We start from the raw sequence: 11,759 nt of genomic DNA on the forward strand, positions 1-11,759 counted from the left end.
GTGAAAAGACTTCATCCGTCAGAGCTACAGAGAGCGGAGGACACCGGTCTATGGCACATGCTAACTCCTCTAACGATTTCCAGACCCAGAGCCTTAGAGCAAGGACTACACATGCCACCAAGTCAGACATTCTCATATCACAAGTGAAAAAGAAGAAGAAAAGCAAGGATTTCCTTAAAGCCACTTTCTGTGGTCAGAGTGGAATTGTACCAGGTACTCACAATTCTGTAACAGTGGCAGCAGTCTGCTGGCTGTGAGTTCCCAGACACAGGCGGTGTGTTCCCACAGCACGGGGCACACCCTCATTCCCCAAGACTACTGATGATTACAAAGGGAGGGTCTCACAGCACACTTAGTGACTCAGTGGATCTTCACCAGCTGTCACTGTTGGATGGCAGTCGTCACTCAACGCCAGGCCTGGGCTTCTGCCCCATGCTTCATCGAAACCTAAAGTTTCAATAAGCGTACAAGATTTTCCAGAGTTGTCCATCTTCAGTGATTCTATGTATTTCTTTTACTCAGATTTCTATATCCTCTGGTAGACAAGAGTGCTGATTTCAACCAGTGTTGAACCTTTAGTATAGATAAATTTCATATACATCAGGTCCTCAGGCTTTAGTTTATATAAGAATCATCTAAAAGTTTATTAATAATTCATTTTGCTGTCCCATAATGCCTCTCCCTTTCCAAGGTATCACTAGCTTTCAGTGGTAAATATGTGAAGAACATTCCAAATATTTGAGGTGAGTCTTGGACCATGCTTAAGGAAACAATCCTGTGGTCAGTGACTATGGGGATATATTAGACAGATCAACAGAGTGAAGAGAAGTCTGAAGCTGTATTTCAATGAAAAAAACGAAGCTTTGAGGACGTTGAAGGTTTTTCTTTTTAGTCTTACTCTAATATTTTATGTGTGTTGCTGATCTGTGGTTGTGAGCTGCCTTGTAAGATGGGAACTGAACTCGGTCCTCTGGGAGGACAGCCCATGCTCTTGACTACTGAGCCCTCTCTGCAGGCCCAACATTGAAATTTAACAAGTTCTGAAGCCTGACTCTGGTGGATCTGCAATGGCCTTATTAAATGCAGGAGATTCGAGGGGAGGTGTTTTCATCAGCAGGTGCTCCCAAAAGCCTCGAAGCCACAAAGCGTAGAGAAACTAAAAATAACAACCAAACACTTCGTCATTGGTCAGTGTGTTCCATGCAGCTGATAGACCACTTTTCCTGTGATGGAGTGACAGGTGCCACACCAATTACCACACAGTTATTTTTACAACAAAAGTTTTGTTATGTAGTCATCATTGTACAAATAAAAATAAAACCCTCCTGAGAATTCACATCCAGGGATACATCTGGCTACTGAAGTTGTCTGGCCACCTCATTGCCCAAATGATAGTTTCACTGTCGGATTTCAGGATTATATTAATATTTATTTATTTATTTATTATGTACACAGCATATGTGACTGCAGGCCAGAAGAGGGCACCAGATCTCATTACAGATGGTTGTGAGCCACCATGTGGTTGCTGGGAATTGAACTCAGGACCTCTGGAAGAGCAGTCAGTGCTCTTAACCTCTGAGCCATCTCTCCAGCCCCAGGATTATATTAATCTTGCTGCTATAAAATATAAGGAGGGTAAGCGGATGTGTATTTGTGTGCTAGAGAGAGTACAATGTGATATTAAGCATATATGATGTGATCTGAAATCTGAAGAATTCAAATGGTGAATGGTTGTAAGTGATCCTGGATTTTATTGACTTTTATTTATCCGTGTAGGTGTATGTGTTTATACATGTGTGTGAATATAGTGTATGTTTGTGTGGCATGTGTGCATGTGTTTGAGGATGTACACACTGTGTGCATGCCCAGAGGCCAGAGGAGAGTGTGAGATATTCTTTCCTTCTTGTTCCTTTGAGGCAGGGTTTCTTCTGGACCTCATAATTGATTTTGTCTGTGTTCTAGACAGTCTGGAAACCAACATACTCCAGTGATCCTCCCGTCTCCTCTCCTCTGGATGCTAGGGTTCCAGGTGTTCCAGGGACCACACCTGGCTTGCTACATCATTCTTATCTGCTGAGCTATCTCTCCAAACCCTGATACTGAGTTTTAAAGTGGCTATAGTTAAAGTCATAATGAAAATCTCAAAGATTAAGAAAGAAAAGCTTCCTAGTGGTAGCCTGCTTTGTTATTGAACTCTTTCACTTTTATAGTGGAAGTTAGAATGTGTAGAAAAATAGAGTGAAATATGAACATTACTCTTGCATGTGAAGAAATAAAAAAGAGGCTACACAAATGACAGTGACAAAAGGAGGGGCTGGAGAGATGGTTTAGAGGTTAAGAGCACTGGCTGCTCTTCCAGAGTTTGATTCCCAGCATGCACCAGGCAGCTCAAAACTGTCTGTAACTTGGTCCCAAGGGTCCTGATACCCTCTTCTAGCTTCTCTGACCACCAAGTGCTCACATGGTGCACAGATATACATGCAGGTAAAACACCCACACTCGTGAAATAAAATAAAAGTAATTTAATACTTTAAAAAAGACTAGGAGAGGTGAGTGAAATTTCAAATGTCAAAATCACTGAAAAATTTACACAGATACAAAAACAAACAAACAAAACAAAAACAGGGAAAGATGGCCCAGTCAGAGAAAGGAAGGAACGATTTATAGATTAAAGCATCACAAATGTATGAGCTTCTTCAGGAGGAGTTTTGATGAGCTGACACCACAGATAACAGCTGCAGGGACACAGGAAAGTGACACACAAGGAAGGAAAGTCATCTCTCAACAAGGACACGGAAACTGTAATAGAACCAAACAGACTTTGGGAATGAAAAACTACAATAGCGGAAATGAAAGGTTCACTGGGAGTCAAGGGAGCCTGGTACTTTTCAAACATGTGGGCAAGACAAATTTCTTCTCCTGAAAGCAGAAGATGTAATATTCGTGAAGGAGAAGAAGGACTGGGGGAAAAAGAGGGGAGACTACTGAAGGTGACAGGGTGTCCGTGGGTCAAGACATGGTACATGCATGTGCCAACGTGTCATGGAGAAAACCATTATGCTGTACACTTAATACCTTCTAATATAAAGTGGAAAAAATGATGAGCCACTTTTCTTTCCAGATATTCTGATCTCAATTATTTCATAATAACTGCAGCAAATGTACTCATACAGACGTCTTCAAGTGGTGAAAAATTCATTTTAACCAAAAATACTGCAGTCAGCAAAATTATCCTTCAAAAATGAAGAAGAAACTGAGACTTTCCCAAATATTCAAAATCTGAAGGAGCTTATTAATACTGGACCTGCTGCACAAGAGATGATCCAGAGGTCTTCAAAGCGAAAGGACAGTGAGGAGAAAAACACAGTCTCACAAAGTTGTCAACACACACAGCAACACAAGCTACTCTAATACTGGTACACAGATTTTCAGTCACAAACAAACGTGAAAAAGCAGGTAGAATTGTGTGCAATGTGTATATAATACTTTAACATCAATAACCAATCTTGAGTGAATAAAACTGCAACATAATGGAGTGTTTGTGATTGAAATTAAGCTAATACTATTTTAAAATAGAATTCTACATCTTTAAGAAGCTTTTTTTTTTTTTTTTTTGAGCTGAGGATCGAACCCAGGGCCTAGCATTTGCTAGGCAAGTGCTCTACCACTTAGTTAAATCCCCAACCCCAAGAAGCTTTATACAGGAATTGACAAGATGGCTCAGTGGGTAAAGGAGTTTGCCATCAAGCCTGAGTCTAATATGCATGCTGTAACCCACATGTGAAAAGAGGGTTTTCAACTCTTGCAAGTTGTCCTCTGACCTCTGCATGTGCACCCACATTCTTTAAATTTAAATGGTAATTTTTAACAATTCTTAAAAGAAGCTTCATTATATAATTGCAATGGTAACCACAAAGCTAATACATCTAGTGTCTTATTGTTCTATTGCTATCAAAAGACACTGGTGATTTGAATAAAAATGGCCCCTATAGACCCATAGGGAGTGGCACTATTAGGAGGTGTGGTCTTGTTGGTGTGGGTGTAGCTTTATTGGAAAAGGTGTCACTAGGGGGTGGGCTTTAAGGTCTCAGAAGCTCAAGCCTGGCCAGTGTATCACTGTCACTTCCTGCTGCCTTGGGATCCAAATGTAGAACTCTCAGCTACCTCTCCAGCACCATGTCTGCCTGCATGCCACCATGTTCCCTACCATGACATTAAGGGACTAAACCTCCGAATGTAAGCAAGCCCCAATTAAATGTTTCTTTTTTATAAGAGTTGCTGTGGTCATGGTGTCTCTTCACAGCAATAAAACCCTAACAAAGACGCCATGACTAAGGTATCATATAAAAGAAAGCATTTAATTGGGGCTTGCTTACAGCTTCAGAGAATGAGTCCATTTCTATCATGGGCCTGGTGTGGACTTTGGAAACCTCAAAGTCTACCTCCAGTGATACACCTCCTCCAAAAGGCCACACCTCCTAATCCTTCCTAAATAGTCTACCAACTGAGAACCACATTCAAATATATGATGAGTTTATGGGTACATTCTCATTCAAACCACCTCATATAGAACAAAGACAAAAGAAAATAAGATGCAAATCAAAGCATAGCACTATAAAAAATGAAATATGAAAGGAGTCAGTAAGAGAAAAACAAGGGAGGGGAAATCATAAGTATTCAGAAATAACAAATTAGTCACCTTTCTGTACTCCACTTATAACAAGAAAGTCAAAAAGAAAATTAAGAGAACAATTCCATCCATAATGTCATGAAACAGACTATAATACTGAAGAATAAACCCAGTTATAGATGTGAAAGACTTACACAGCAAACACCATAAAACATGCTGGATGAAATTAAGCGCACACTAATAAAGGAAATCTTGGATTAATGAGATGGTTGGCTTTGACACTGTTGAGATGACTATACTAACAAAGTGATCTACAGATTCGAAGCAATCTCCATTCATCATAATCCTAAGAACTATCTCTTTTGAGAAAATATAAAAATGTTCCCTTAATAAACATAATTTTAGGATTCAACACATTCAAAACACTTTTGGAAGGCTACAAAGTTGGAGGACTCATGTTGCTTTATTTGAAAAAGTCTTTGTTATCCATATTAAGAAAATTCTACTATCATAAAGACAAATAGATCAAGAGAAAGAAACATAGAACAGACAGGATGAATAAATATGCACGTATATGGTCAAATGATCTTGACAAATGTATACACTTGGATAAAATAGTCTCTTAAATGCACAGTACTTTTAATTTTTATTTGTTTATGTATATGTGGGTGCAGGAGCCTGTGGAGGTCAGAAGAGGGCATTGGATCCCCTGGCCCTGGAGCTGAAGGCAGAAATGAGTTTGCCATGTGGGTGCTGGGAACTGATCTCAAGTCCTCTGCAAGAGCAACAAAATGTTTTAATTGCCGAATCATCTCTCCATCCCTCAATGAGTAATATTAATAATATTAAGTAATTAAATATTAATAATATTAAGTAATAATAAGTAATATTAAAGCTATATATCTACACACAAAGAATGAACTTTGACTCTTAATTTGCACCATATGCAAAAATAGACTAAAAATGGATTAGATACTTAATATAAACCTAAAATTATTAAATTTCTGCAAGAAAATATATAGGGAAATATTCAGGACATTGCATGTAATAGAGACTTCTTGGGACTAATATCAAACACATCAGCAACAAAAGCAAAATAGATAAACGAGACTATGTGAACCTTAAAGGTTTTTTAATGACAAATGTCACAGGTGACAAGGTGGTCCACATAGCACAGAAAAGGGCCTTGAGCATACAGGGAGAGCCCAAGGTGAAACACTGCAAAGGATTAATCTGTTAATTATGTTAGAGCCCTCACAACGTAATGGTGTCTGGACACATCCACACTGACACTCACAGAGATGTGCTTTACTAACATCTTAGGCATTTGTATCTTAGCCTTAGCAAGCTAACAATCAAGTATCAGAACAGCATAAAGATGCCCAAGGAGCAGGTGAAAGGTTGCAAACATCACTAACCATCATGAGGATTAAAATGAAAACACAGTGAGGAAAGATTCCTGGTTTCTAGTTCTGCATGAAGGAGCTTGGATGTTTCCAGTTCATCCTCACACAAACACCAAGGTGAACCAGCTCTTCTGGGCTGTGCAAGAGAGGTGAGGACACAGGGCAAAGATGTGCCCCCAGCCCTGGAGAGACAGAAGAGGGAGGGCAGGAACCATGGCTCATGAGCGCAGAGATTCAGGCTCTGTCTTTCCTACGAGGGAGCCAGAACCAGCAAACCTCAGCTGCCATCTACAGAGTGCGTGGACTTTATGTGGTTAACTTTGTAGTTACTAGCAACAGGGGCAGCCAGTGGGAAGGCAACCAGAGTTTGTGATACTGGCCTCCAGGAACTTGTCCTAGTTTTCATAGTAACTACCACACAAAATTAACCTTAAGAACATCATAGGGAAGAGAAACTATTATTTAAAAAAAAAAAAATGACAAAGCCCTCTGCTCTTCCCAACAGACTGTGCTCTCAGAAAAGGGAGGAGCCAGAAACCAAGTGGCTGGAGGTTTAGCCTAACGGACCAGGGACAAGAGATACCCAACTCCACCAGTTCCACTTTTCTCGCAGAGAAGGTAAATGTCAATTTCAGCCCACTCTAGCTTTCTAGGTGAAAAAGGGAAGCGGCCAACCTCAGCTGCTCTGTCTGACCAGTTCTCCCTCGTAAGACGGGAGGAAATAGTGAAGAAACACTCGAGTTCACAGATAGAGGCAGAAGGTCAACAACACCCTTAGCACATTTGCCTCTCTTGGCACCTCGCCAGCACCCCAAAGGTCTAATTCTGCACTTCCTTTACCTGGTTACCCTAGAAAAAGCCCCAGGCACTGCACAAGCAAAACATGTGACTTGAGAATTAAAATCACCCCGAGGTATCACCTGCTATCTATCCATTGGATGACTACTCCCAAGCAAGCAATTTCCCTACTAAGAAAATGAAAGGATGTTGAATGTGGGTGAGAATGTGGAGTTGAAAACGTGATACATCATTGTTGGAGAATCAAAACGGTGCCACCCCTGTGGAAAACAATGTGGTGAGTCCTCTAATATGGAAAACAGGATCTCTGTTAAAATTTTATTTTGTGTCTCTCAAAATCCACGCTTGCAATTGAGCCCGTGATGGGAATTCTGTTAAGGATGAAACCTTTCGGGAAGGGATTAAGCCACAAGTACTGTACCCTCATGAATGGATTAGGATTTTATAAATGGAACAAACCTGTTCACAATCTTTTTGCTTTTCTCCTTACTGCTGTGTGGGGATGCAGCATTCATCCTTCTGCCTTTTCATCCCTTTCACCATGTAAGGACAAAGTATGAAAGTCCTCACTAGACACTAAAGCCTGTGTCTTGACCTTGGATTTGACAGCTTCCAGAACTGTGAGAAACAGTTTGTGTGCTTGTGTCTGTGGTCCCACAAAGAGACTAAAGACAAATAGAAGAGCTATTTGCACACCATTGTTCAAGGATGTAGTGCTCACCTCAGCCAGAATGTGGACAAGCTCATATTGTTCATCATTTGATGAATAGACAAAATACCGTATCTACACAAGGAAATTTACTTGGCCTGAAAGGAGAAGAAATTTGGACATATGTGCCAATGTGAATGAACTGAGAACTATTATGAGAGATCCACGGAGTCTGCTTAAAGGGTAAAATTTATTAGGAAGAAAGACTCACTACAGTGTGGGAGATTTATTGTAGGGTCCTGGAAGGCCGAGGTATAGTTCTGCCACACACTGTTCTTCCTCCTGAGTCAGTCCCAACATCCAAACCCAAGAGAACTCTGCCTGGGCTCCAAGGTGAGACCCTGTCTCAGAACACCAAAAATAAGTTAAAAAAAAAAATACATTTAACCCTTCCTTCTTCTGTGTTCCTTCAGGTTCTGTACATAAAAGATTTATAATAATTTGTGTTATGGTAGAATCATTTTATGACTTAAATGAAAGCCTTTCCTGGGCTTTTTGTTTGCACTGGCGAGCAGATATGGATCACTCTCTGTATTAGTTAAGGCTTGCTTTAAAAAGCATTAGAGGCCGGGCGGTGGTGGCGCATGCCTTTAATCCCAGCACTCGGGAGGCAGAGGCAGGAGGATCTCCGTGAGTTCGAGGCCAGCCTGGTCTACAGAGCAAGATCCAGGAAAGGCGCAAAGTTACACAGAGAAACCCTGTCTCGAAAAACAAAACAAACAAACAAAAAAAGCATTAGAGACTAGATAGCTTAAACAAGAGGACTGTGCATTCTCAGAGTTCTGAAAGCTAAAGTCTACAGAGAGCTGGCAGAGTTTCCACCTGAGGCCTCTTTCCTGGGTTCGCAAGGCTGCCTCTCATTTCTCCATGCTCTTCCAGTGTGTGTCTGTGCTCTAATCCCTTACTTTCAGCCTGGGGTAACCCTAAAAGCTTCAGTTTACTGAACCAGACAAACTATTTGAAGGCTCTGTGAGGCTGCACCAGGATGGAGATCCTGAGTTGTTGAAGTTTAGTCTGTAGTTGACTTGAAATCTGTTGGGACAGATAGACTAGGGACAGAGGTGAAGTTAAGGAATTTAGAAAAAAAAATTATCTTGTATGTACATTTGGAACTGTTAGGTTCATGGTCCTGGTTGTTGGGAAGAGGAGAAAGGGGCAGAGATCCCAGGGAAAGGGGGAGAGGTCCCACCCTTAGGAATAGGCAATCAATCGGCAGGAAAACTCGGGCTGTTGGTTGGCAGGAGTACTTACCTGGAGGTTGAGAGTTCTTGAGAGGAGACAGGAAAATTTAGATTTGCTATACTAAGTTAATTGGGGAACAACTGTCATCTGAAAGCATGTTGTGTCTGGGAGAATACAATCTGAGAGGCTTTGGTTCCACCAGAATCATCTTTCCTAGGGTGCTTAGGTGGGTTTTGAGATTGAAATGTTTTAGGAACATGGATGATTGAGGAGGCTCTTGGCAAATGGTGAGAGGGATGGTCTGTAACAGGTTTCTGAAGTTGTTGTGAAAAAGTTGAGAGAACTTGGCTTTGGTTCCCAAAGGGGGACTTAGATCAAGGGGACAAGTGTCTGAGAGGGATAGGGGAGGAGGTCCTTGAGAGTTTGGGACAGGAGTGTAGAGGATCTGGGGAACACTGAGGAAAAGGGATAAGTGTGGAAGGATTGATGGGAGGACAGATAAGGAATGTGAGTGATGAATATTTGATAGAAGAAGTTTGGAGGGATGGAATACGAGACGGTGGAAGAGATTTAGGAGTTGAAGGAGATATTGGTGGGAATAAATTGTGAGAAGGGATTGTACCAGGCTTTTTCTTTTTGGGCCACCAATCAGCTCCCAAACATGACACAGAGACTTATTAGTTTTGAAAGCTTTTTTTTTTTTTTTGTGTGTGTGTGTGTGTGTGTGTGTGTGTGTGTATGTGTGTGTGTGTGTGTGGTTTTTCGAGACAGGGTTTTTCTGTGTAGTTTTTGAGCCTGTCCTGGAGCTCGCTCTGTAGACCAGGCTGGCTTCAAACTCACAGAGATCTGCCTGGCTCTGCCTTCCGAGTGTAGAGATTAAAGGCGTGTGCCACCGGTGGCTAGTCTTTTAATTTAAGTTAACCTATTTCTCTTTATCTACATTTTGCCTCAGGGGTTGTTACCTTTCTTACTTCTGTGTATCTTACTTTCACTGCTCCTCTATGTCTGTCTGTCTGGCGGCTTTCTGGCTTCTGGCTCTGGGTGTCTCATTCTCTCCTCTTTTCTTCCCTTGTTCTTCTTCTCCTGAGCCTTGAGTCCTCCTCCTCCTTTTTATTCTCTCTGCCTGGCAGCCCCACCGATCCCTCTCCTGCCTGGCTACTAGCTATTCAGCTTTTTATTAGACCAATCAGGCAGGAAATGCAACAAATGCAACAACAACACAGCTTTACATAATGAAACAAATGCAGTGTAAACACACCTTTCCACAGTTAAAGTAAGTTCCACAGCATAAACAAATGCAACACATCTTTGCCTAGTTAAAATAATACTCCACAATAGGGGATCCCAGAGTTAATTTGTTAGATTTAGTGGTGAGCAGAGGGCCTGTAGCAAGAGCACACAGACAGACAGGGAGGTCAGCTGTGGGTGGTGGTATCTAGAGTTTGGGAGAGGTGGCCTGCAGGGGCAAAGGTCAGTCTTAGGAAGTGTTTGTGTATTTTGGAAGTGTAAGGGTGGAAAGATGTATATAGATCTGTAACGGGGAGATCTGGAGCTGAAAGGAAAGTTTAAAGAACTGTTTATTAATGGGAGGGAGAGGTTCATGGGGGGTGGGGCAGAAGCAGCTTGGGATAGAGGATGTACTAGGATTGAATATTTAGGGAACCATGAGCAGAGGAAATTGGCTATGAAGGCAGAGATGGGCAAGGTGGTCTAAAGTGAGGTGTTTATGGGTTGGGGTAAGAGGCAAAATGTATGTCAATTCTGGAGAGGAAATTCTTTCCTAGTAAGGGTATAGGGCATGAGGGAATGAGGAGAAAAAACTGTGAAAAGTTAAGGGAAGAGTCTGGAGGGGTCTGGAAGACTAGCTATATATTCTGACTATGGGTGATGGAGAGGGGTTAACACAGAAAGAGGGAAAGAAATCAAAACAATTTTTCATATACTTTAAATTACTTGATTAGACCCATAAATGGCTTATTCAAACTTTCATGACTTACTTAAACTTTCATATCTTCAGACCTTAACACATACTGTCATAACTTGGTCCTGCATACCTTGTATCATTAATTTCCCTTGACCTACATAACTTCCTTGTCCATTTGTCATAACCTCTAGAAACTTTAAGTCTTTGTTAGTGTGAAGCCTGTCAGCAAGATAAACTGTGCATATGAAACGGACTGACCAGGCAGCTGGGTGTTGCTGTTGTTAAAGCTACAGTTAGTCATCAGAGACCTGTGAAGGATAAATTTGAGTAGGAAGTATAATTTAAGTGGTTTTTGTATCAATAATAATGACAGAGGCTTGCTTAGACAGTCATTTGAGGCTTATGTTATAGATGCAGTAGTCAATCATCAATTGTCAGAAAAGAGCACTGTTTATCTTCAGTTTTCTCACAGAGCAGCAGGCCTTCAGTTGGTCAGACTCAGGTCTGAATTTGTCCTGGAGAGGAAGAATTTGGGAAAATTAACTTTATTTTGACAAGGCAGGGTACAACAGTCAATCCAAAAGTGTCCACAGTATGTGCAGGATCCTGGTAGCAGATGAGGCATGGGGCAGTTTTCCCAGTGGTTAGCATTACCACAGTCCAGGTGGAGACATTGGTTTAGTGTTTTATCTGTCTTCCTTGGAGACCTTAAAGTCTCCAAGGTGGCAGGTGGTGGTGGTGGTGGTGTCTCTGTTTGTTGTGGAAAGCTTTTACTGAACATTTTAAATGCCTTATTCATCAAGTCTCTGAGGAGTTTGAGAACCATTATCTATTAAGTGTACCTGGACTAGATAAACTTTGTTTCAAGTTACTTGTTTCAAAGGCTCAACTTTGAAAACATATACATATACATATATATGCTAAATGAAGCTTATTTCTATAATTAATCATACTATAAGTATATGTATGAATATATTAAAGAATATGATTATTTGTGAGGTAACTGATAATTAACTTGTATGTTTTAATTATCTTTAACAGTTTATAGTAAGTTAATATAGTTTTTGTAAGATTAGGACTTGCAGCTTTATCCCTGTTAAGTTTGAGTTG

Source organism: Peromyscus eremicus, chromosome 3 (assembly GCF_949786415.1).
Source record: "Peromyscus eremicus chromosome 3, PerEre_H2_v1, whole genome shotgun sequence".
NCBI lineage: Eukaryota > Metazoa > Chordata > Mammalia > Rodentia > Cricetidae > Peromyscus > Peromyscus eremicus.